At 40.1% G+C, this 27,508-nt stretch overlaps 2 long non-coding RNA genes across 3 annotated transcripts in view; both read right to left on the bottom strand.

Annotated features, from left to right (window-relative positions):
- Positions 1–27,508, bottom strand: part of LOC128894086 (uncharacterized) — a 111,860-nt gene that overhangs the window by 37,092 nt on the left and 47,260 nt on the right. Inside the window, exon 3 of one of the 2 annotated variants that reach the window (XR_008461453.1) lies at positions 16,284–17,315. The exons of the other annotated variant lie outside the window; for it this stretch is intronic. This is a non-coding gene — a long non-coding RNA (uncharacterized LOC128894086). Of the gene's footprint in view, positions 1–16,283; positions 17,316–27,508 lie in introns of those variants that run through there. 2 annotated transcript variants of the gene reach the window in all.
- LOC128894092 (uncharacterized) lies at positions 8,878–11,796 on the bottom strand. The gene is made up of 3 exons (XR_008461462.1): positions 11,623–11,796; positions 10,494–10,568; positions 8,878–9,134 (listed from the first exon to the last, which is right to left on the bottom strand). It is a non-coding gene; the product is annotated as an uncharacterized LOC128894092 (long non-coding RNA).

The raw sequence follows: 27,508 nt of genomic DNA, 5'->3' as shown, positions 1-27,508 counted from the left end.
GGGGCCAGAAAGTAATGTCGTTTCTTTTACATTAAATTCAAACAAATATAATATGTTTTTATTTTTAATCAATTATATAATTGTCCTCGTTATCAATAATCTTCTGCTATCTAGTGTGCAAATGTTCAATACCTGATCGATAAAAATTGATTGGTACACGGTGAGCTGGTAAATAATAAACAAGTATTTGCATTCGCAGAAACGACATTACTTTCTGGTCCCCCTAATGGAATATATTTGATTTTACTTGTAATGTATATATATTTCTTCAATCAACAAATATGAATCGAAGTTTCAGGCAGAATATACCAGAGCTCCGCAATTGCTGTGCCGCGATGATTTTCTCGAGAATAAAAAGACTTTTCAACCACCGCATTAGTTTAAATTTTTCTAAGTCATATACTCCTCTAATTTTTTGCGAATATGTAATTTATCTGAGTTGAAATTATACAGAAAACAAAAACGTATAGTTACCATACATAATATGTACACTCAAGCGTCAACACCTTTGTGTCTGAGTTACGACGCACTTTTGTTAATTAACTTTGATTAAATGGGCATAAGTAAATACCAAACAACAAACTTTATATTTAAAATTATACAAGACATTCTTTTACATGTTCTGTAACTATACATTTGTATTCTTGTGTTTGTGTACAATTCAAATTCCTTTATATATATAAAACTTAAATAAAGATAAGCATCTATATACATAAAGCTATTCTATTGTGTTTTTTACTTAATGAAAACATATACGTATTATTGTAATTTATGTATTTGCAAGCTTTTACTTGTGCCGCGAAATTATCGATGAAACATTGTTATGCCGTGAAAGATAAAAGGTTGCGGAGCACTGTTATATACCGACACTTCAACCCTCGATTATGCAACAAAAGAAAAATGAATGATTTTGTAGAACACGTTACCTACTCGTGAAATTGGCGCACGAGACGGCATTATTCTGGATAAACTGGCCCGTCTCAAAATACTCGAAAGTCGAAACAGTAACTGCGTATCGATCGACGTGCTCCGCTTGGAGAGAATCCACGAAATGTCGAAGGTCGCAGCTGACTCGACGACGACGACGACGCTTTCTTTTGATGTCGTCGACGCTGTCGGGTCACCGTGAACGATTCGTCGATCGTTTCGATCGACTTACGCCACAGTTTTCGTCGGAGGTTTACATCCAATAATGTTTACAGTTTCCATGTGACGCCACGCCTCAACCCACCGCTTCTTAAAGTTCGAGAAAACGCGGTCGACCTGAGATTCCTCGAGCAAAAAAATCGAAAATTTTATTTGGTTAACCCTTTGCGGTCCGAATTTTCTGATTTCGGTACATTTTTGTCGAGCCTCGCACGACATTGGACCGCAAAGGGCTAAAGGCTGACGTAATTCGTAGTCATCGAAGAGTAACATTTACCAGCATGCTTACGACTTTATTTCCTAACTAATTTCTTGCGTATTATCTCTCGCTACGAATGTTGTCGTTTATGTGAAATAGGAAATTTAATGCTATCTCGGGTTGCATGGTTTTCCCTCGTCCTTGTTTATCAGTTACAAAGAGAATTTATATTCTCAGTCGCGATTTTCTTCTAGAAATTATATGTAAAGGGTGTGGAAAATGTAAAAGCGAATGGAATGTGTTTAATCACTTTGTGAAATCATGGCTCTTAAGGCATAAGACCGTTAGATCATTTTCGAACTTATTATTTCAGACTTCCTCGGCTCAAAAACATATTTTTCTAAAAATTACACGAATGTTTAACAAGATAATGAACACGATCCAATTTTCTCAAGGATGAACCAAGTCTTTTCTTACCTATAGACAAGATACAAAAAGTAGCAAACCTTTCTAATGTGAAAGCTTTGGAGTTGAAGCTTTGGATATGAAGGCTTAGTAGTTGGAAGCTTTGATGTTGAAAACTTTGGAGTTGGGAACTTTGGATTTGAAAGCAAACCTTTCTAATGTGAAAGCTTTGAAGTTGAAAGCTTTGGACATGGAGGCTTTGAAGTTGAAAACTTTGGAGTTGGAAGCTTTGGAGTTGGAAGCTTTGGAGTTGGAAGCTTTGGAGTTGGAAGCTTTGGAGTTGGGACATTTGGATTTGAAAGCAAATCTTTCTACTGTGAAAACTTTGAATTTGAAAGCTTTGGATATGGAGGCTTAGCAGTTGGAAGCTTTGATGTTGAAAACTTTGGAGTTGGAAGCTTTGAAGTTGGAAGCTTTAAAGTTGGAAGCTTTGGAGTTGGGAGCTTTGGATTCGAAAGCAAACCTCTCTAACGGTTGTTCCGATACAATAATTATTTAAAGACAAGAACCAAATCTTAACGCAAATGTCGTTGCATCACAGCGATCGCAGTAAATAATGTGGCACGTTCGGCGGGACCAGCTCGAAATAAAATGCACGGTTTGTGTACACCGTGAAAACCGCGCAAAATCATACCCCAGTTTCTCTCATCCCCGTTCGTGATCCTGGTGGTGCAAAACGAAGCGCCTCTTTCGGCCAGCCGCTAATCTCACGGTCGATCCTCGATCGGAGAGCGAACCCGTACCCGCGGAGAGAAACGATGGAAAACGGAAGAGGAGGACGCAGTGGGATTGCATAGATCCAAAAGGGTGGAAAGGGGTGGAAAGAGGAAAAAAGGCACTAGACGACCGGTAACTCCGTGTACGTTCGACGCGACAAAGTTGATCAATTACAAGGAGGATAGATAGGATTGACAGGTGAACGAAACAACATAAATGGAGCACGGTTTTAGATATTATTTTATTTTAGGTGAAGTTTTCATTGCAAAATATGAGAAAAGAGGGGAAAGAGAAAATAGATCCCGAAAATTCATGGAATTTGAGGCTTATTATATTGAGGAGACAGCTGACCCAAGGGGTGGCGGGTCTCAATTGACCCAGGACTATTACATAAAAAATTTTCTAAGGTTCTTATTTTAAATGGGGCTTTCATTACAAAACATAGTAAAAAGGGATAAAGAGAAAATAGATCCTGAAAGCTCATGGAATTTGAGGCTTACTATATTGGGGGGTCAAATAACTCAAGAGACAGGGGGGTCTCAATTGACCCAAAACTAGTATATAGAAAATAATCTAAGGTGCTTATTCTAAATGATGTTTTCATTGCAAAACATAGGAAAAAGGGATGAAGAGGAAATAGATCCTGAAAATTTATAAAATTTAAGGCTCATTATATTGAGGGTCAAATGACCCAAGGGATGAGGGGTCTCAATTGACCCAAGACTATTACATAGAAAATAATCTATGGTTCTTATTTTAAATGTGGTTTTTATTGCAAAACATAGAAAAAGGGGATAAAGAAAAAATAGCTGCTGAAAATTCATTAAATTTGAGTCGAATAATATGGAGGTTAAGTGACCCAAGGGACAGGGGTCTCAATTGACCCAAGGCTATTATGTACGAAATACTCTAAGGTTATGTTATATCATACTCTGGCAGATATGACAAATAATTTCCTTTTAGACATACTTTTCTTTATACAGATACTCAAAATTCATGCAACTGGAGTCTAATAAAATTTATGTTTATAAGGAATAACACATGATCCCAAAAATAAAAGCCTGTGCTATTCACCTTGGGGTTGTACTATGGCATAGTCTGGAAAGTCTAAGAACTCTTTCTTTAACTATATGTGTCTTCTACATTCACTGAAAATCCATGTACTTAAAGCCTCAAAATTTATCTTCATAAATATTCACGGCTGACCTCAGAAATAAAATCCTGTAAAAGACACGTCAAGTTTACATGCATTACAGAGTAATGCATCCTCTGAAAGGTAAAGAGAAAATAGATTCTGGAAATTCATGGAATTTGAGGCTCGTTATATCGAGGGGTGAAATGACCCAAGGGATGGGGGGGGGGCGGGTCTCAATCGACCCAAAACCATTATATAGAAAATAATCTAAGGTGGAAACCCTATTTGTCTTCTATATTCACTGAAAATCCATGTACTTAAAGCCTCAAAATTTATCTTCATAAATATTGACAGGTGACCTCAGAAATAAAATCCTGTAAAAGACATTTTGAGTTTACATGCATTACAGAGTAATGCATACTCCGAAAGGTCTAATAAATAAGTCCTTCGCTACCAATATTACCCTACCATAAACACTACCAATGCATCCAATTTGACAAACATCAAGTCCAAGAAGAATCTCGAGCGACCCCACAAGTCGAACTCCGTGATCTTCATCTTAGGGTTACTCCTACAGCACGCCCAGAAGACCCCAACAAATAAAACCTCCCCCAGCAATACCCTTCTTTCCCAAATACAACAAATACACCCAATTCTCCTACGTTCGATTCAAAAAATACCTATCCACTCCCTGAAGTCAACCGTTAACGAAGTCATTCAACGGTTAATAACAATTCTCGCATCGGGCCGGAGCGAACGTACACGCACCCACAGAGGGTTGATCGGTCGCGAGTATAAAACGTACACAGAATTTCGTCCGTGAACCCACATAGGACCATCGACGACACAGAGGGGAGGAAAGAGACAAAGGGGATGTAGAAAGGAAAGAGAAAAAACGCAGCGATGCGCGTGATCGTCGGAGTTTCCTCTCGGTGGTCCGAGGAGACGCGGAGGACGACGTAGAAAGAAGGACGGGGATACGGGGACGGGGGTGGAAAAAACGAGGGAGAATACAGCGCTACCAGTCGCATCCCCTTCTTTCTCTGCCGTTCGAGCTGGAGGCAGAGGCAGCGCCGCGTACGTACATTTATTCGAAAGTTCACAAACACGCGGCCAACTTGCACTCTGCTAATAAGTCATCGGTGTTCGTTCGTTCGTCGTCGACCACCACCACCCCCGGAGGTAGCGTGCCGCAACCCCCACTATCGCCCCGCTGGCTGTCGAGTTGAGAACCGAGCCACCCCCTTCCTGTCGGTTCTACTTCCCCTCGTTCCTCCGCCGCCCGTTTCCCCTCGTTCCACTTCGGTTTGGTTCTACTCCGGTTCCCTCGGTACCACCCACCCCCCGCCCCTCTGCGCCCCTGTACGTAGAACCATCGTCTGCGCTGGCGGGCTTGCGCGTGCGAGAGAGCTTTACGTGAGTTCGACCCACCCTCCGTCGAATTCTAACTCACCCGCACGAACACACGGACAGCCCGACGTTCTCGAGCAAGCGTCGAGGCCAGAGACGCGCAGAATTTTATTCGAATAATAGACGACGAATAAAACCCACCCCACGGCGATTTATTCGCAGCGTTTATTCGATGAAAGAGCAACCGGAGATGGGCTTTTCATTAATACAACCGTGGGGTCGCATTAAGGATTGTAGAGGATGTTTAACTGTAGGAGAGGGATGTTTATGCAAGCGTGTGACCTATTCGACCTTGTTTTCAGTGTTTTGTTTGCATGACCTTGGGGAAAGGAGGCGAGCCGACTCGTGGAGCGTTTCGATAGAATTTAGGGAGTGGTGTGACGGTTGGCAAACATTGTTTGTAAACAGTTGAGGGGAGGGAGGAGAGGATAAGCCATGGAAGGCGAAAGGTCGAATAGGACATTCATTTATACGAACTTGTCTCGTTGTCAAACGATTAACTAATATCTAAAATATCTACCACGATGTCCATGGTACTCTACGAACCTTAGTCTGTATTTTATCGCAAACCTGCATCCGTAAAGAACGAACTACCCCCTCAAAATATATTCCATCGAGTGCTACCCTACACAACTCGGACTATACTTTACGATAACGGATCTGTATCTTTCATTCGTTACCCAAAATTCCATATCCAGACAGAAATTTTGGCCACCTCTGATTACAACTACAACTCGATGCGCACATGTTTCGAGACGAGAGTGCAAGTCAGCCTCGCGTTTCGCGTCCATACGCGAATCCATCGGGGTGTGCTGCTAGCACAGCTACAAGCTGAAAATCCTATCTAGCCTCGCGTGTACGTGTACACGTACACACAGCGCGCCTGCGTGTGTGTTCACGCCAGTATCACGGTACGTGTATAGACAAGTTTTTGCAGCCACACTGAAACGAGACTGGCTCACCATCGCGTCGGGGCCATCAATGCAGGCACATACATGCGCGCGCGAGCGCGATAAAGCTACGCGAGAGCGTGTATGAAGGTACCACTGAAGTTTCCCCAACACCAGCAGACCTCTATATGAAAACACGTTTCCACGCACAAACACACACACACACACACACGTACACATGGACGGATACAGTCATGGTTCTCCGGTGACTGTTCGTCCTCGTCCAGGCAACCGTCGGTTTCTCTCCCTCGCTCTGACCGGGTTACGCTTGCAAGCGTACTATCCCTCGTCCCCTCTCTGTCACCCCAGGTTTGAAATTTCTGTTCATCCCTCTCTCTCCCGTGACTCTCTCTGTTTTTTGCCCCGTCTCCATCGGGGACGACTACTCGCCAAAAACTGGAAAACCGTACGCGTGACGTAGAGCCAGCAGGGAGGAGAGATATCCACCTTTGCTGCCCGGCGTCGTCCACGTTTTCACCGTGCTTGAATTACATGATTAAAGGCACGCGGATTAGGCATTTTACGGGACCTAAATTTATCCGAAAAGGAAACCCGACGTTAGTTTCGCGCTGATCGTGTTTGCTCTCGTGTCTGGGGGTAGTTTTTCGCTCGTGGCTGAGTTCGATGGCGAAGAGGATGTTTTCTAGCGAGTGGGGCCGGGGGAAACTATGGGGATGAGAAAAAGTCGATTTCTTTCTTGTGTATGATTCTGAAAGATGGACATTTGGAAATTTTGTGGAATATTTGAAGAGTTAACACTTTATTTACCATGTGCCTATTTATAAGCTTTTTAATTTCAGTATTTAGCTTTTCGAATTTATTTACTGTGTCTGTGTCTACTTACAATGTTCAGTGTTTGTAGACAGACTTGGCTTTCAATGTACCCAGTAACACTACGGAGGAATTATTTTCGGTTTAGATTGGCACATACTGCTGTAGAAAATTCTTTTTTGAATTAAAGACTGCTTCTAAATAGCCCGGCAGATAAAGAGTTAAGGAAGATGCAGAGATCTCAGGTGGGTAAATTGGTATTTTTTTAGATTCAGTTCAGTTGGAATTCAATTTCTTTAAAAATGATCGCGAGAACTAGATTTGCTCTTGTACTTCGAAGTGTGTCTATGGTTTCCGATTTTGGTTGAATATTGTGGAAGATACCGCTTGGTACCACGAACTGTTACAGAGAAGCCATACGGTATATGTGGGGTTATATCTCGACCATTTGTGAATATTTTCCAAAAAACGAGATGTCGAATTCCTTCTGAAAGACGTATTTATAAATGACCGATATCCTGAATTTCTAAATGTAATTGTTTGGTTCTAAAACACTTACAAAAGTGGATCTGGTTTTTACTCTCCTAAATGCATACATCCTAGAGGGGGTGGCACCCCACAACTCTAGGCTTTCTTTTGAATATTAACCCTTTGCTCTCGAGAGGTGACTTTCAGTCAGCACTAGGTTTTCTTTAGGTTTAATTTCTTTGGAACTCAAAGTGACAATAAAATGATTGTCGGCGAGGCAAAGATGACCTGATTCTCAACTCTCAAATTAGAGATCTCATTCGAGAAGTCAATATAATCTTAGCATTCGTGGCAATGGAATGCATCTCAATTTACTGGTAGATACCAGAATAAAAGGCTTCGAGTGCAAAGGGTTAATATATAAAAACGTTGTTGCGTATGCATGTCTAACCATCACGTCTGACCATCACGTCCTGAACTACTGAAGCTAACCACCTTATATTCACACCATATGTTCGTGTGGTGCTCCGAATTGGTTTCGTTTGTGTTAGACCCTCCTAGGTGGCACTGGGGGTCATTCTTTTTTCTCGAAAAAAGCCCACGAACCTCATATTTAATACACACATGGACGCGTACTTAGAGTACAAAAATTAATTCGAACGTCCCCAATCATTCATCCTCGAGTTACTATCATCTCGATTATCACAAAACATGAGATTACAGCAGAACGTAATCGTAATTACAGCAGATCGTAATTTTCGAACAACAGAAGATATAGATTTCTCGAGACTGATCGATTCCTTCAACTAGAACGACGACAAAACTGAACTTGCGATCTGATCCATGGATCCACGAGGTATCATGCAGGGAACAGGACATTTTCCTCGCGCACGTCGAGGAGAAAGAGAGAGTCTTTTTCCATATTGTGTACAGACGGAGCACGCCCGCGTATTAAAGCGGGTAAGAAACGCCTCGGTTCTCTCGCGTCGGACATAGGATCGAGGGGACAGGGACGAAGTGGGGGAGGGGCGATGGGAGCACGAGGAGAGGAGGGTACACAGCAGGGAGAGAAAAGAACAGGGGAAAAAAGATGATCACGTTCGTTTCTCGCGGTCTGCACGCGCGGTGCCTTTCGCGGAGTGACTTTCGAAGTTACTCGACGCTTGCATACACGTAACTACCAGGCATATACCTCCCTTGCCCCCCCCCCCTCACTCCTATCCCGACCCCTCTGTCTCTGGCTCTTGTCTACGCGGTGAAAGCAGACACGGTGAAAGGTGATTGTAGCACATCCCACATGTCGTCACGACGCGTGTCTTTCCCCGTGCTCCTTTCTATACGCAGCACAGCCTCGCGTAGGGTTCAAAAATCGGGACCACGAAACAACGATATGTGAGGTACAGGTGGAGGATTTTTGGTATAGATTGGAAGCTGAAGAAATATGGTTTATAAGGAAATTTGTTTCACAGTGGTAGTAAAATGGTCGAAAGTTAGGGGGTTGTCAGTTACCATTAAGTGAGGCACTGGTAGAGAATTTTTGATATTCATTATACACGGTAATATGTTATTTAGTGTTTCAAAATCTCAACTAGCAATTATCAGTATATGTGACATAAATATGAAATCGATCTAATCATGTACAATACACTCTACAATCTGTTACAAAGTAGTGGCTCGCATAATGTTCAAGAAAAAGAACCAGCATTCATGTAACAATTTGAAAAAATTTCGTGGCAGCCAAAGCTAGGAGGGTTAATACGTAAATAATTATATAATGTATAATGTATATTTGTTGTAATTTACCAATCATGTATCACGGAAAAGGGCGCTAAATTTTTCTTGCATAAAGGCGCCTCTTACCCACGTGGCGGCCCTGAAAATATGGTTTATGAGAAAATTTGTTGTACAGTGGTAGTGAAATGGAGGAAAGTTGAGGAGTTGTCGGTTATCATTAAGCGAGGCACTGGAAGAGAATTTTTGATATCCATTGTACACGGTAATATGTTATTTAATGTTCCAAAATCTCAGCAATCGTCAATATATGTGACATAAGTATGAAATCGATCCAGTGTTGGGCACAATTGCAATCATAATTACGATTACGATTGTAATCAAATGTTTCAGAGTTGCGATTACAATCGTAAAATTGCGAATAAAAATAAAAAATTTTCAGTTAAAATAATTCATGCCAATGAGGTAAGACCTACATAGGGTGGTATCTTTTTAAAATTTTTGATTTTGACGAAAACATGGTTCTCGAAGTTTTATGAGGCTGAGAGACACGAATCTGAAGTCGGTTTCGAGGCAAAAAATTTCTATGTCCGAAAACACCTGAAAATACGATCGTAATCGTAGACAAATTTGCGAATACGATTGTAATCGCAGAATGTAATCAAATTTGTGATTACGATTGTAATCGTAATCGTAATCATAACTCTGAAACATTTGATTACAATTGTAATCGTAATTATGATTACGATTATGTCCAACACTGAATCGTTCGAACCGTGTACAGTAAACACTGAAATCTGTTACAACGTAGTGGCTCGCATAATGTTCAAGAAAAAGGACCAGCATTCATATAACAATTTGCAAGGCAAAGATGAAGAATCTTGCGACCGAACGAAAAAATTCCAATTAAATCTATACTGAAACCTGTCGTAGAGTAGCGTTTGATATAATGATCGAAATTTGTTACTACCAGTTGTACGTATATATCATTAACCGAGGGATGGTCGAGAACTTTTTCTCGATGTTTAAACGCATGGGATGCTTAAACGTTAGTTTAGTTAGTCAACGATAAAACGTTATTGCTAACAGATATTACTAAAAAGTACAGGAGTACCTCGCACAAAGTTAAAAAATCTTCACCATCGACTATCAATAAGCGAAACAGAAGTAGAGAATTTTTCTTGGTAACTGAACAAAGAAGACAACGAGTAAGAAACATTGAGATGTTGTTCAACCTAGTGCGTTTTCTCATTAAAGAAATATAATCAGCAGCAAGGGCGAGTCTGTAACTCTGTATCAACTACCTCCAACGTAGATTATCTCAAAAAACGAGCCAGTACCACAGCAACGCTATTAACCCTCTGCATTCGAGGCATTTTTTTCTCGTATCTACCAATTTTTTTACTGGTATAGTAACAAATAAATTGTTATACATACATCATTATCAACGTATTTAGTAATAATTTGAATGACCTAAGATAATTTTCCATATACAACATACTGTTAGGCCACCTGAATACGCGTAAAAGTGAAATTTTCGTGCGTGGTCCTAATTCGATGGCCAGGGTCTGTAAAACTAAAAAGCAAACAGGAATTATTACCTACAATTTAAATTTGTTAATATAGTTCCAGGGATGAAGCAACTAATATCTACAATTTATTTTGCCCTAATACTATTAGGTAGAGCGAAAAGTAATGTCGTTTCGTTTACATTAAATTCAAACTTTCCGATAAATTTCTATCTTTAATTCATTATATAATCGTCCTCATTGTCAGCAGCCTTTTGTCACCTAGTGTGTAAATTTTCAATGCCAGAAAAATCAATGAGCTGATAAATGATAAACAAGTATTTAAGATGGCAAAAACGACATTACTTTCCAGTCCACCTAATAATGTAACCCTTTGCACTCGAGGCCTTTTTTTCTAGTATCTACCAGCAACTCGAGATGTTTCTTAGCATTCTATTGCCATGGATTCAAAGCTATCTAGATTTGACAATAAGGTCACCTTTACCTCACCTACAATCATTTTATCGACACTTCGAGCTCCAGAAGAAATTAAACCTAAAGAAAGGTATTGTACATTAGGTATTGTAGATTTGCTGCGTGAAACCTAATGGTAACTGAGAGTTACCTCTCGAGCGCAAAGGGTTAACAATTTGATCGGTGGACTACGAGACGGTCCACAGTGCATTGAATTAACATTTGACTCGATATATCATTCAGACCTAACCCAGTCTCAGGCCTGGATTAGGCCTAGTTAACCCTTTGCACTCGAGTCCGTTTTTTCAAATATCTACCAGTAACTCGAGATGTTTCTTAGCATTCTATTACCATGAACTCCAAGCTATCTAGATATGAGAATAAGGTCACCTTTACCTCACCGACAATTATTTTATCAACACTTTTAGCTCCAAAGAAATTAAACCTAAAGAAACATTAGGTACTGTAGATTTGCTGCGTGAAACCTAATGGTGATTGAGAGTCACCTCTCGAGCGCAAAGGGTTAATCATCCCTTCAGCACAGACCAGATCCACCATCGAAAGAACCCGTTCAAAGCATTCGGTATTCACAAATGGCTCCCGATCCCGAATCCGAGCAACAAATTTTATCAATATCCGAGACGTTACCGTTCCCGAATAGATCCCGTGGGCTTTTTTGCTCCCCCAACGTGACTGCGTTTATTTCCCCGTCTGGCAAGTATATACCACGCGAGAGGAGAACAACATTCGTGATTCCACCAAACAAAATAACGCAGAGGAAAGTCTTGTACTTTGTCGTCGTCGTCGTCGTCGTCGTCGTCGTCGTCGTCGTCGAGGGGTTGCACGTTGCCCAGAGTCCAGGGTAGCGTAATCCGGCCTGCATCAGTCTCGCCCCCTGGTCGCCCCTCGCCCCCCACACGCTTATGGATATCGGACGGTCCTCGTCTCTCGCCGTTGTTCTCTCTCTCCGTCTCGCTCCATAATTCAGTCCGCGCCGCGATTGGTCGGCGTCGCTAGCTGACGTCACCTGGAAACCAGCAGGATAACAAGGCGCGAGGGGAGGCCAGGGGATGGTCGGCATCGGGCGAACAGACGAAAGGGATGAAGAGGGAGTGCGAGCGAGAGAGGAAAAACGGTGGTAGCCGGGTTCCCACAAAAATACCCTGTCAGATAGAAACTGGCGTCCAAGCCCGGTGGACGCTACCAGCGGCGCTGCTGCCGACGCTACCTCGACGATACCACCACGCCGACACGGCCTTCGTCGCGACGCTTTTCCACTTCTGCGACTTGGCCACGTCCGCGTAACGCTCGTTCTTGGACGATACCGGTCTAGGTAGCCCTGCTGGCGCGTCAGCGTGTCGGCTCCTCGTTTTCCGGATCCTCGTTTCTTTCTACGAGTTCCTTTCCTGTCTCCCGTCCCCGAATTCCAGGGTCGAAGCTTTCATAATTTCCAACGTTAATCGTTTATGAAACTTAAATGAATCGGAGATCGTGAGCGGGCTCGCAGGGAACCCCCGCAGCGAGAGGGTCGCAAAAAGAACACGGTTAGCTGCGACGGAAACGCTGGCGAAGGAGCTCGGCGTCGGGTCGAAGGATCGATTTTCAAGGAAGATGGCGGCGTCCTGCTGCAGCCTCCACCCCAAACTACCCTCACCCCGACGCCGCTGGCTCCCTCCCTCGAGCACCCACACGTGGAAGCCTGCACGTGGGGGATGCCCACGGACACGGTTCCGCTCTGTTCGCCGCTACCGTCAACCCTCATCCACCCAACCCCCTCCCCCGCGGAACTCACGGTCGATGAAGTGGAGTTCCCCTCTGCTCCCTCTTCTTGCCCTACCTCTGTCTCACCCTTCGTCCCCGACACCACCACCACCGCCACCCCCCTTCGGTCTCTGTCGCTCCGATACTCATTCTCCCCCAGTCACTTACTCGGTGCTTTCGAAAAATAAAGGGAGATAAGAGAGAGAGATAGAGAAACGTACGGCCGTTGAAGAACCCCGGAGATAGGCGATGGAAGACAGCGGGGGTTCATTATGCTTCTTGAATCGTAAACAAACAAACAACCACGACCGCCCGCGATCCTCTCCTTCCACGCGTAAGGAGAATCGCAGGAAGGATCGCGAAGCCAGCAATCAGTCGCGATTCTGCGAGCGCACGCTCCCGAGCACACGTTCGAAATTATACGCGGCTGAAATATCCGGCCGCGGATGGAAAACAACCCAATATGAAGTTGACCCGGAAATTTACTCAAATAGCAACCCGGTATCTTCGGTTTGAACATCGCCCGGTTCTCCGCGGACGTGTAATACATAGTCGCGGGGCGGGGGCCGGGGGTCAGAATCGCCCTGGAGAAACTTCGAAAGGTATCTTCATCTTCGGCAATGAACCAGTCGGCTGCGATCGACGAATACACTCGTCGCGGAGAAAAGGCGGTACTTTGGGTCGCGACGAGTATACTCGTCGTCCGTAAAATTTAGTTACCGTTGGACCAACGTGGACGGAACACCGTTGGTGTACATTTTCTTCGAATACATTTTTTTTATCCGACAGTCATCGAATAAAAATGAAGTTATTATTTCATCTTTATTCGATATTAGACATTTTTATTTACAGTGGGTGTAGAAAGTATTTGTACACCAATCAATTTTCAAAAAAAACTATGTGAAATTGTAATTTATCAACTTATTTTTTATAAACAATGATATTCTACATATTCTTGGAAATCACTGAAATAGTTAAGGTACAACAAAAAGTAGTTATTTATATAAAGTGCGAAATTAACAAGAAAAAAGAATAAATCGATAGAAATATAGAAGCAATAAATATTTGTAGAATTATTAACATTTTTAAAACTTCATGAAAGAAACGAAATTCACATTAATTTATAAATAATCAATTCTTTGTGGGATTTTCTTTTGACTTTATAATTGCTGCAACACTTGCATTAAATTAATTAAATGTCGATATTATTCGAGGTGGGATCTTCTTCCATTTCTCTATTAGAGCATTTTTTAAGACTTCTTTAAGAAGTTAATAAACAGAAATTGACGTTTTCTAATTCGTACGAAGCAATAAACTAATGCGTTCGTGTTACGAACTCTACTGTAAATGGTTCGTCATAAGAACCGTACAAATACTTATTACTTTTATATTTCTGCTGATTTTTCGTATTTTCTTGTTAATTTCGCAAATTATATAAACTAGTAATTGTTGTTTGGACTACGTCTATTGTAGAGATTTTCGAGAATATGTAGAATATCATTGATTATAAAAAAAGAAGTTAATAAATTACAATTTCACAGAAAAGTTTTTCGGGAAATTGATCGGTGAACGAATACATTCTACACCCACTGTAGATAAAGATTTTGCCCATCTCTGCCGTTGGTTATTTACAGTAAGTGTAAGGAATATTTGTACAGCAAACAATTTAAAATAAAATTAATAAGAAAAGAAATAAGAGATCATAAATAATAAACCTTAATTTACGCAAATTCTACTGTAAAAATATGTAGGAATGTTGTTTAATTATTACTTCCCCTAAAATTTATTAATAAAATAAATATATGAAGTTTTATTTTGAATTGGTTTCTGTACGAATACTTCCTACACTGTCTGCAAGAGTATGCTTCACATACAATCAGTGTAAGAAGTATTCGTACAGCGACTCATTTAAAATAAACGGTTCCTGTACGAGTACTTATTACTTGACTTCGGATCCTTATGCAAAATAAAATCTTCGTGTACCTGCCTACAAAAATTGAACCTAAATAGGAATTTATTTTATTCTGCAAATATTATAACATTAACTTTACTTTCAATCTTTTTTATATTCTTGCATATTGTTTGTTTGCATTTTGTAGTTTCTTGCACATTCAAATTTCCTATAAATGCATAAAGATCCGCAGTCTACTTATTACACTGACTATATTAACACTTTATCTACCGGGCTATTTAGAAGCAGGCTTTAATTCAAAAAAGAATTTTCTACAGTAGCATACGCCAATCTAGGCTGGCAATAATTCCTTCATACTGTTACTAGGTACATTGAAAGCCAAGTCTGTTACGAAATACTAAACATTGTGAGTAGACAACCATCAACACGATAAATAAATTCGAGTAACTAAGTACTGCAATTAAAAAACCTATAAATAGGCTCCTGGTAAATAAAGTGTTAGTTTAAGTACCAGAAGCATAAGTGGCACGAATTTTTTGGACGACCTAACATGCAGCCGTCTTTGCGATCCAATGTTACTCTGTGTTTGACGACTATACCTATCGCAGCTTGTCAACGCTAAAACCGATTTAAAATTCTGTGTACTGGCTATTGCATACTTGGGGGAGCTGGTAATGATGGTCCTGAATGGAGTTCAGATTTAACGATCCGAATTTTTTGGGAGAGGTACCTCGAGATCGATTGGGATCTTGTAGTCCACCATGTGCGAGAATGTCTGCATTGTGCGGACTGTTTGGCAGGGGGTTGTAAGAACTTCTTAAAAGTTTATATTTTTAATGGTCAACAAGCGATGGTAACAAGTAATCTTAATTGTCGTGAAAATATACACTGGTAGAGAATTTTTGATATCTATTATACGCGGTAATATGTTATTTAATGTTTCAAAATCTCAACTAGCAATTATGAATATATGTGACATAAATATGAAATCGATCTAATCATGTACAGTATACACTAAAATCTGTTATAAAGTAGTGGCTCGCATAATGTTCAAGAAAAATTAATTTTATGGAGGTACGATGGATTGTTAGGAGCACCAGGATCACGCTGGACAAACTTCTAAACACACTCAAGCTCAATCTACATCATGCGATACACTGTAATTTTAAACAAAATCTTAGTCTCTTTTAATCTGCGAAAGAATTTGATTTTAGATTCGTAACAAATGTATCTGTAATCCTATAACTCTTTCCACATCACATGTTTTTGTGTAATCTTCACCAACAATCACAAACTTGAAAATGGTATAAACCAGAGCACAGAAAATATTCTTAATCGTTTTTAACACTGATTTAACCCTTTGCACTCCTGTGGCGCCTGTAGGGCAACACATGTAATTTAAAAGTGGTTTTTCGAACGTACGATTTCAATTTTACTTATATCAGAATACAGCTAATTATTAATCGAAGTAATAATATATGAGTCATGAATGTTCGTAGATGTTTCTTTTCGAAGTAGAGTTTTCTTACTTCTACTATAAAAAAAATGGCACGAGTTTAAAGAGTTAACCCTTCGCACTCGAGAGATGACTCGAGAGGCGTGATTGCGTTTCACGCAGCAAATGTACAATACCTAATGTTTCTTTAGGTTTAATTTCTTTGGAGCTCGAAGTGTCGATAAATTCTCAAATCTAGATAGCTTAGAATTCGTGGGAATAGAATGCTAAGAAACATCTCCAGTTGCTGTAGTAGATACCAGAAAAAAAGTCCTCGAGTGCAAAGGGTTAATCACGCTTTCAATAAACCATACCGATTACATTTAATATTGGATTACGGGATTCGTAAAGAGAAGAAATTCACAGTCTTTAAATCTTTATATTATATCCTTTATTGTTAGGACACGGAAGGACGTCTTTTCGCTTCAAGATTCAAACTAAGAGAGAGGTCTTTTTCCAAAGCATATAGGAAAACCGGCCCCTACGTCGTAAAAGAAAAATACGGCTTGGGCCTGCCACACGTTTTTCACACTGCCCTCTTGAACACAAATACTGTCGGAGGCCCAACTACGAAGGCAGCAGAAATGAAACTTTCCCTTTTGAGAAACGCAGTGTCCCTCAACTCTAGGTTTATTTTTGTTACGTTTATTATTAATTAAACCAACATTTAATTCGCAACTCTACAGTCACTCGATCATAATAAAATTGTTCGCATAACCTCAGCCCTACCGGTCTTCGAAAGGCGAGGAAACTAGGATGAAACGATATTGGAAGCCACGTGTCCTGTTCCGATGGCAAACAAGAACGGCGCGAAGTTAATAACGATCGATCGATCGATCGCATTTGTTTATTAACAGGCCGGTCAGGATTGAATTATTACAGCTTAGCGTGAGAGTTCTCGCGTTAACGGAGGATATTTCGTTGGGAAATAAATTTGTGGGCTGGCGGTCACACCGGGGATATAACTTTTTCGTGGGTCGGGGGCCACTGAAGGCTACGTCAGCCTGGCGTGAATGCAACGCGAAACGTGCTCCAGACAGGGGAAAACCAAAAGTAGTTCTTCACCGGCAGTGGTCAGCCATGGGACAGTCGGACGAATAGCGTGCGCGCATGCGCGGTACGGTGATTCGTGCAGGAAGGGCGCGATGTAATCTAGGACGTTGATTTAGCTATCTGAAATTAGTAAAATTAATTGCTTTATGTCTCTAAACTTTTATGAGAGCGACAATGTAGATATTTGAGAGTCTATCGTCCTTTTTATTGTGTTCAGGAATACTGAATCTAATTGCAGAATTCAAAAGAAGGATGATCATGGTTACAGAAAGTAAAAGTTTCAGTATTCCAGAAATAAATATTCTGAGCACTTCCCTATTCTACATACTGTACAATTAATCCTTTGCGCTCGAGGCATTTTTCTACAGAATCAAATCCAGTACATTTTCATAATAAATTTCTGTAAAACCAAAACCATCTACGAACATTCGTGACTCAATGTATTATTTCAATTAATAATTAGCTGTATTCCGATATAAGTAAAATTGAAATAGTACGTTCAAAAAATTACTTTTAAACTACATATATCGCCCTAGGGGCGCCATTCCAGCGCAAAGAGTTAAATATTTTCCTTTAATTCGATAGGCTTTTGGGTGCGTTCATATATCTCATGAAAGTGAATTTGTTTTTACACGCTCGACCTTTGATCTAATTGACTGAATAAAAAAAATATATGAACACTCGTAAGTTTTCTCTAAAAGTAATTCTCTTTTTAAGTGTATGAAATTATCTATTTATAGAGCATTGTAGTTTATGTATAATTGAAACACGTGAATGTGAATTACTTATGATAATATGATGAATCGTTATTTAACAAATTAGCTATCGTACAGAAAATAAAAATATAACGAGAAGAAACTTGGTTCATCGTATTCTTGAAACTTATCTAACATGTTTAGGTTCGAACACAGTTTAATTTCTATAAATTTAATACAATATGATTTCAATGTCAAGAACTATTTTAAAAAAAACATATGTTTATAAAAAATCTCTAATAAAAAAAAGCATTGAAATTTTATTTACAGTTCTTTTACTCATAGGTTATTGTAATATTATTATGATATATATGATTATAGGTTATGTAATATTACTTAAGTATATTGTTATATAAATTGTATTGTTCAAAAGAAACAAATTTCAGCAAAGTGGTTCAATTTTTGAAGGTGACAGAGAAACTGCTGGATTAAAAATAGGCATTGTTTAAGTATCGAAATTGTTTTCTATTGGGATTTTCATTTTTGCGCCCAAATCACTAACAGTGATTTTTCACAGTGATCACACAATCACGATCGCAGTCGTGATTAAACTTCTATCACGACCGTGATCCGGCAGATGGTGTTTCAGAGGCGGTTCATGTTAATTGTTACCTTTAGTGTCTCGCTGTCTTTCCATATCGGAAATTCAATAAATTACAAATGAGTCGAATTTAAATTGTGTTACAATTATATTAACATTGCTTTTACACCATATTATAATGCATATATAATCTAAGAACAACATAATTCGTAAAAAGAATGTTCTCTACCAATCAGAAGCGATCACGAAGAATCACGAATCACTGTGAATAATCATCGCGATTGAGAATGAACGTGATTGAATCACGAGTGATTCAAAAGTAGCAGTGCACGCCATCTCTAACTAAGACGCCTTCTCGATTGTTACGCGTGGATGTATGGAAAATGTTATGGAGTCATTGATGAATTTATATGTGGAAGATGATGGAAGATGTCTCCTCTACAATCTTGCTTAAGATGTTTCAATCATCATGATTTACGGTCGTTTTCGCAGTCTTTTTATTCTTATTAATAAGGAGTTTTCAGAGATTTGAAGCATTTGCTATTCGCAAATAAACGACAATGTGTTTCACGTTTAATTGCAATTATGTAAACTTTGTAAAGATTTCAATAGTATAGAAACATTTTCCCTATTTTTTCTAATAAGAGAAACATTAAATGCAACAGTAGTTTTGTCTTATATTTTCAGTACTGGAAAACAAAACTTCAAATGCAATTTTGTCATTTTTGATTATAGTTCTATTTTTCCTTGCGAAACACCTCTTAAACTATATATATTCTATAAGGATGTTCATTTAGGCAAGCAATTTAAATAATAAATCATTTGTATTGCAAAGCAAAGATTCATCGAAAATGCGGTGTCCAAATACTTTCGTTTCTAAATCGAATGGAAATATTAATCTGCGGAGCGGCGGCCGAGCGTAATTATTCCTGCGGTCGAATTCAACTTCGTAATAATGCTCCAATTTCGTCGTCGACGTGGGACGTTTGAAGTTCCAAACAGCAACGAACGTCCCACAGTGGTTTAGGATGTTAGTTTAGAAGCTGAAAAGCTTAATTCGGGCGCAAAAATGAAAATTCTAATAGAAAACACTTTCGATACGTAAACAATGTCTGCTTTTAATCCAGCAGTTTCTCTGTCGCCTTCAAAAATTGTTTCTTTTGATCAATGAAATTGAAGATATTAATCCAACCACTGCAAGTAAAGGAAGTGTAAATAAAATTTCAATGCTTTTTTTTTATTAGAGATTTTTTATAAACGTATGTTATTTTTTTAAATAGTTCTTGACATTGAAATCAAATTGTATTAAATTTATAGAAATTAAACTGTGCTTAAATTTACGTCAGATAAGTTTCAAGAATACGATGAACCAAGTTTCTTCTCGTTATATTTTTATTTTCTGTACGATAGCTAATTTGTTAAATAACTACCCATCATAGTATCGTAAGTAATTCACATTCACATGTTTCAATTGTACATAAACTACGATGCTGTATAAATACACAATTTCATACACTTAAAAAGAGAATTACTTTTAGAGAAAACTTACGAGTGTTCATATATTTTTTTTATTAAATCAAACGATCACTGTTAGTGATTTTTCACGCCATCCCTAATCCTAGTACTTTCGAATCGGATCGTGATTCCCCGTCAGTGATCTGCCATTGGTCAGCCGAATGAATAGCGTGCACGCATGCGCGCAGATCATCGTCAGGAAGTACGTTTCCCGACCGCTAGATGCTCCAAGCGTTCCATCGTCGACGACGAAATTGGAACATTATTACGAAGTTGAATACGACCGCAGGAATAATTACGCGCGGCCGCCGCCCCGCAGATTAATATTTCCATTCGATTTAGAGACGATTTGCGATATATTTCAATCCGCGATTAATGACTATCCCTGTCCCGTTTCGGTCGTGCGTGATTGCGTGTAATCACTCAGCACGCCCATCCATCGGTTCGTTAGCGGGTCGAGGACTCGTTGAAAGAATAACATCGTAAAGCTTGCGGACGTTGTTCAACGACCACCCCCGATAGATCGTAAACAGAAACGATAAACAGTCACGGCGTTTGCGTGAACGACACGAGCCAGTTTCGCGTGATTCGATCCACCGCGTAAAAGATAAAGTGCTACCTGTTAAAAAATGGAGCCCGAAACGGTTCCCCCACACCGAAATACATTTCACACGAACCGATTTATTTGTAAAATTTGATACGATGTAATTATCCGTGGTAGAACAAGCGATAGTCGATGGAAAAAAATACAGGGTGTTGCCAAAATCGACGAACTGAACTTCGGGCACATTAAACTCGTGTTTGATGTTTAAGTGGCGCCATTTTGTCTGCTTTAACCCTTCTCATTGTCCTCTAATAAAAATAAACTCTACTTTTACATACAGGGAATAATAATGCATTAGTATTGTTCATTTTTAATTATTACATGTGGGGGAACCATGTTCATCTGATACAATAACATTCCAGGCGCCGCCTTAGAATATAATTAATAACTCGATTAGTATTACAGTAATCGACACGGAAAAAATCATGCAATGTCTTCGCGAATATTTTAACCGGCACAAAAAATTTCGGTTCCACGTTTCGCTTAGTTCTCTCTTAAAAAATTCACAAACTACACCGAATTTCGGTAAGTCGTGCGCGTGCCCCAAGCAACTTCTAAGACGAACGTTGTTCTTTCTTTTTGACTTATTCCTGCTCGCAGAATCTTTTTCTACCAGACTGTGCCGCTCGTCGTGGGACACCTCGCGCGTATTTTTGGTGGAATATCGCAGAAAGAGTCCATTTCGGAAATGAATGCACGTCTGGCTCCGTCCCGTAGACGCGTCGAAAATTCAATCCAGCGTTTAAGTAGCATAATGGTTTGGGTTTGGTTGAGAGGATGAGGAACGGCGGTTCCGAATCGATGTAATTGAATCATCGCTGCCAAAAATAGAAAAAGAGAGGGGAAGAGCAAAGGGAGAGAATACAGGTCGAAATATTGGGCGGAATATCGCGCAGCAAAATTCTGGCCGCAGCTAGGCAACCATTTTCATCGATCGCGACCGGGCGAGGGGGGTCCGAAAAGGGGGTCGGCCATTTTGTTTACCGTGCGCTAATGTCGAATAACCGCTAAAAGTAAATAACAGTTCCCTTGTACGTCCTGTCAACTATTAATCAGGATATGCAAATCGACCAATTTCAGGGAAATTCGAAGATTTTTTTATGTATGTATTTATTTTAATGTTCCAGTAAGGGTTACGTAACCTCCGCTTCCACATGCAATCTCATTGCAAAATTACAAAATTACACGATATACTTAACCTATTCTTAATTCCTAGTCCTTATAGATGTCGTCTTATCTTTCTTAACTCTACCTAAGTAAGGATGTTTATTAAAATTTATGAGTGTAACCTAACCATAAGTGTTGCCCAGTGTTAATTCTATAGAGAAATCGATACTTTATCCTCAGAACGCTGCCATAATGGTAATCTTGAGAGTCTTCATTTCTTATCAATTTATTTATCATTATATTCAATATATATATAGTAGAATCAATATCCTTGCTTATCGACCCTCCATTTTAAACCAGAGTTAACCCTCAATTTATTTAAATAATAGATACCTTTGAGAACACAATAGCTCCTATTCATCCAACGTCCTCATTTCAACACATAATTCAGATCACAATTGTAACCTATCGTAAACAACTGAAACAACGAATCTAAAGTCTCCAACCCTTATTCGTTATTCGCCATATAAACAAAGACTTACCAAGTCTCCGTTCTAAACCAGAAAAGCGTTAAAATCGAGCGACCAACGGCAGGTTCACCGTGTCCATCGACCTACCGGCAAGCATTGCCAACGACAAAAAACAAACCGTGCCAACGAACGCAAACGTTTGAACCCGTTGAGACGCGTCGCGCAAATGTTGTTTATGTAATTAAAATTTTATTATTACACGCTTACATCGATGTTATCGACGTCGCGGAATTTTTAACCGACTTTGAAACGAGGAGGTTACTCAATTCGACATGGATATATTTTTGTTTTGTATGTTGATGAAATTGTTGCCCGATCGAGCCTGACATCTACAACAATCCGCTATCCAAGCGATACCGAACTACCGATATCAAATAACCGACCGAAGGAGAGCCCCGGAAAGGACGGGCCGCGCAAAGAGAGGCTTCCCTCGAGGTGTTTGTTATGTTATAGAGAACCGACGCGACTCCTAATTAACGTCAGCGCTCCGCATTTCGCTAGGATGCGTCGGGCGCGGCAAGGGTCGCGAGCAAATGAGAAAAACAGCTTCGTTACCGCGTTACCTGGCAAGGAAAAGGAAAACTGGATAGAAATGCCGCCACTGCTCCGGGAAATCGGTGTTTAAAGATGTATAACGGATGTTTCTTCAGAAACTAAGATTGTAATCGATCGGATCGGATCTAGTCCCACGTGTCTTTATTGCTATGGGGTTTGTACAGTGGCGTTGGCGTAGACTTCACCAGGAATATAGAACTCAAGAGCAATATTCCTTGCAAGTGCTCGTGAGTAGAGTTTTACAGGGACTCCAAGTAAAGTCCGTTGCCGGTTAGTTGGCGAGGGTCTCCCAAACTAGAGAGGACTGGGAAGGACAGGGGATTACGCTCGCTCCGCCTAGGGCTACGGTTACTATGGATGCGAATTCGGACGAAAATATGTTCGAACGAGTTCTGACAAATTTGTCTGAACAAACAAACGCCTATTTTTCAATGAGAGTATTTACACTAGCAACCATAAACATGTCAGAACATTTACAACGGCGTCAAAACTAGTTGATAGTTTGATTTTATCGTGCGTCCTGCGTCTATTCTTTTAATCGGTACGTTTCTGCCGCCCAGCAAAGATGGACGAACTTAACGAATTCCGAACACATTTTCGTCCGAATTCGCATCCATAGTAACCGTAGCCTAAACCTCACTGAGAAGTTTGGCAGTAGGTCTGACTAGTGACAACTCAATCTCCGTTCTATAGAACCAACTGCTGGATTATAAGTAAGTAGATTATACTATCCCAAATCAGACTCGCCAGCCACTAGACTACTTTTCATCTTTGCACTGTTCAATTATGAATAACTTAGACGATTTCAAAATGCTGCAGCTCCAGCTGTTACGCCGTCAAGGTTGATGTTATGTCACGGGTGCTGGACTGGAACGTTCCAGGTATCGCGTTGTCCTGTACATTTTGTGAGTTTTGGTGGTCGATTCTGTCGAGATGTTAGAATGATTTTGCCTCAGAGACGGTTGTGCGATGGAGTGCAGTTTAGGCAGATAATGCGAATCAATCCTGTTGAAGAAGTTCATGATTCTGTAGTGGTTCTAACAACTCGTGTTTCGTTACTTCGCATCACGGACATAGGAATATATGGACCGGGCATAGCAAAACCCCGACGTCTGCCTAGCTAGCCCCTCAACTTAACTACAATTTAAGGAAAAAATTGCATAATAATGCACTATTTATGCGCTCTTCGAATCCGTAAGAAAAAAAACTTTATGCTCGCTCCATTTAATGCGAAAAAATTTATTTAAATGGTGGGCTGAGTCGGTGTCAATAAGCCCTCCCCCCCCCCCCCCCTCACATATTAATGATAAGCAATATTGACGGAAAAACATGCAGGATTTATTCGCTAATTATGCGCTATCGTATAAGAGCAATTTCGATTTTTGCGCTTCATCCCCTAAGGGACTTCCCTCTTGGTGCAAATGCAAGTTTTGTCTCGTAACTTGCTAATTTTACTAAAATTTTATTATTCAACTGTACACGATTAATACTCGATTTATGGCTCTATTAAGGCTTAATGAATTCGTCATGAAAAGTACTATCACATGGTATAAAATAAATATATATAGTTCCATTTGAAAAACGAAACTTGACCATCATATCTCGTTAAATAATAAAGTTAACAAAAATTCCTTCTCGCTGAAACATGAGCCCAATTTTATTATGCGATCTCCATATTTGAAATTTTGCATTCAACCGATAGTTTTGGAGTTAGAGCTCCGTATCACTTAGGCTGGGAGATCCTGTATGTAGAAGATTATTTGTGCTTAATTAAAAAACAAAAGCTTAAAGTTTCTCTTGGGAAAACTTTTCGTAACGATAACTTTTATTATGGTTGTGACATAATTTTGTGGGTAACAGAGGCAAATTAAAGCTTCTGCCTACCTACAAGAATACACCCGAAGAACTAAATAAAATTGAAGAGTATAAATGATTGGTATACAGGTGAGATGACGAGACTCGAGGAGTATCAGGGCATGTCCTCCAGGTCTCACCTTCTCATTCGTATCTTACACTATACAACACAATCAGTATACTTCTCTGTGTCTATTTTATAACGGTGAACTTACTAATAAATGAGCTCAGGCTGTGTATAACAGCAGCGATAGTGCATTAGTTTCTTCGATTGTTATCGCATCGGGAATTAATCGATCGGGCTGTATATTGATCTTCATATGTCGTCAAATCTTCCTGTGTCCACATTACGAAGTACGCCTCGTTAACTTTAATCAGTGATTAATGGGCTACCAGTGGTTTTGGATGCTCACCAACGTGCTTTGCGTTGATCATCGATACACCAGCCTCGCGGAGCACTTGTCGCTCGTTCAATAAACAGTCTTCATGCTGCAAGGATTTCACGATAACACTGGTGCAGCGAAATTCACTTGGAACTCTCCTCGACTGTAATCCTTTTCGAGAATTTCGGTTAATCGGAGACACTTCCATGCTGGCTAGGACTGTCTTCGCCTACCGCCCCTCTTATGTTATCACTGAGCGCTCTATGACATGGACAGATACCGGCCACGTGGCATACTTTTAGTAGAACAGTTTTACATTTGTGTTCTACGTTTTAGTTTCTCGCGGATGCCCTACTTACACCTTGGATGGCAGTGCGATGAACGATATTTCGATTTTTATTTTGGAGCTGTTTGGATAACGAGGAATTTGCATGTTGATTCATCTTCTTGAAAGATCTTATGCAAGGGGATATAGTTCTTTGAAGATCTCGAGAAATGGGCTGAAAATTTTGGACTAATAGGAGCAGAGTCAGATATGTACACAGTGGTGCCTCGATTGTTGCACGCGAAGTTGGTTTAATGCATTACTGTACTGTACTGAGCAGTACTGTAGAATTTTGACTATTATGTTGCATCTACAAATGGACTCGAACTAAGATATAAATAATATTGGATGTGCAACTCACGGGCCATTAGTAATCGCAGTAGTCCAAGTAGAAACAGTGCTCTGCAATTTTGATTATTGCATGGTATCCACAAGTGGAGCTGAGCTAAGCTACAAGTAATCCAGGATGTGTAATTCGCAATAAACAATAAAGGCACATGGATCTTTTTATTTATACCGAGGGTCAGTATTGCATATTGCTCAGGAGTTGGCGAGGCAACCTATCAACTGAAGGGGACAGAGGCAAGGAAATTTCACTGTTCGGTCCGCCTTTAATCCCCCCTTTTTTCGAGCAGTCACGCCGCATAGTCGTAGTCCATACTAAATATTAACCCTTTGCACTCGAGAGGTGACTCTCAGTCACCATTAGGTTTCACGCAGCAAATGTACAATACCTAATGTTTCTTTAGGTTGAATTTCATTGGAGCTCGAGGTGTCGATAAAATGATTGTCGGCGAGGTAAAGGTGACTTTATTCTCAAATCTCGATAGCTTAGAATTCATGGCAATAGAATGTTAAGAAACATCTCGAGTTGCTGGTAGATACCAGAAAGAAAGGCCTCGAGTGCAAAGGGTGCTAGGGCTATGTTGGAGGACTAAAGGATCCTTAACCCTTTGCACTCGAGAGGTGACTCTCAGTCACCATTAGGTTTCACGCAGCAAATCTATCAGCAATAATGTTTCTCTAGCTTTAGTTTCTTTGGAACTCGAAGTGTCAATAAAATGATTGTCGACGAGATAAAGGTGACTTTATTCTCAAATCTCGATAACTTAACATTCGTGGCAATAGAATGCTAAGAAAGCCTCTCGTGTTAGATACGGTCTCGCTGTTACATACTAGAAAAAAAGGCCTCGGGTGCAAAGGGTTAACTCCATAAACCATGATAATGTATCACTTTTGTTACAAAACGCTCTTCCAATCTTCAAAAATTCCAAAAACACCAAACTACCGAAGATTAAAAGACAATCCCTTAAATGAAGATTAACGAAACGTTACGACACGTAATTGTCTATAAACGCTAACAAAATATCTATCAGTGTAATCTAATATTGATCTGGGTCGATAGCATCGAATGTAACTTTGCCAAAAGTAGGAATGGAATTGAAAAGTCGCAATCGCTGGGGAGGCGATTGAGTGGCAACAGCAAGAAGCTCGATGAAAAGGACGCTCTGGTTGCGGGAAGAGGTATTCGCGGCATTGGTCAGCTCGAAGAGGGGTACTGGTACTTCTACTAATTAATGTTAGTACCACGTGTTTCGGCGCGATGCATCGTTCAGGGAAGCACGTCAACGGTCAGCCAACCAAACAGTTTGGGGCGAAAGTACAGTTCGGATTGTTAGCCCGTAGTTTCAAGAGGCGGCGGGACCACGATTGGTGGGCTTTTTGCGCGGGAATCGATCCCACGTTTTCGGGAGGACGCGACGCCGCTGCATCGAGGACATTGGCGTAGCCATCGTGTAGCGAACGTAAGCAAATCTCAGGACTAAACTGAATTAAGACTTTACGATTCCGATACATTACGGCGCCATTAGTTCACGTGCTCGACGTGCAATAAAATTGTTGTCGTGCTCGATTTTAATATTCTTTCTAGTTTAAAATCGTTTATTTGCAAATCTTATGTATAATCTGATGAATAAAGCTGATGAAGCCAGAGAAACATAAATCGAAGTAACTAATAGAACCTAATCTTGTTAATTGGTAATTATTATCACTAAAACTACTGAGTTCGATATATATATATATATATAAGTACCAATTGATAAGGTTAGGTTCTATTAATTCTATCGATAAATTAGTTTGTTATA

This window comes from Hylaeus anthracinus, unplaced genomic scaffold (genome assembly GCF_026225885.1).
Source record: "Hylaeus anthracinus isolate JK02 unplaced genomic scaffold, UHH_iyHylAnth1.0_haploid 3, whole genome shotgun sequence".
Lineage (NCBI taxonomy): Eukaryota > Metazoa > Arthropoda > Insecta > Hymenoptera > Colletidae > Hylaeus > Hylaeus anthracinus.
The sequence above is the reverse complement of the archived record's forward strand: the minus strand, read 5'-3'. Positions and strand labels throughout refer to the sequence as shown.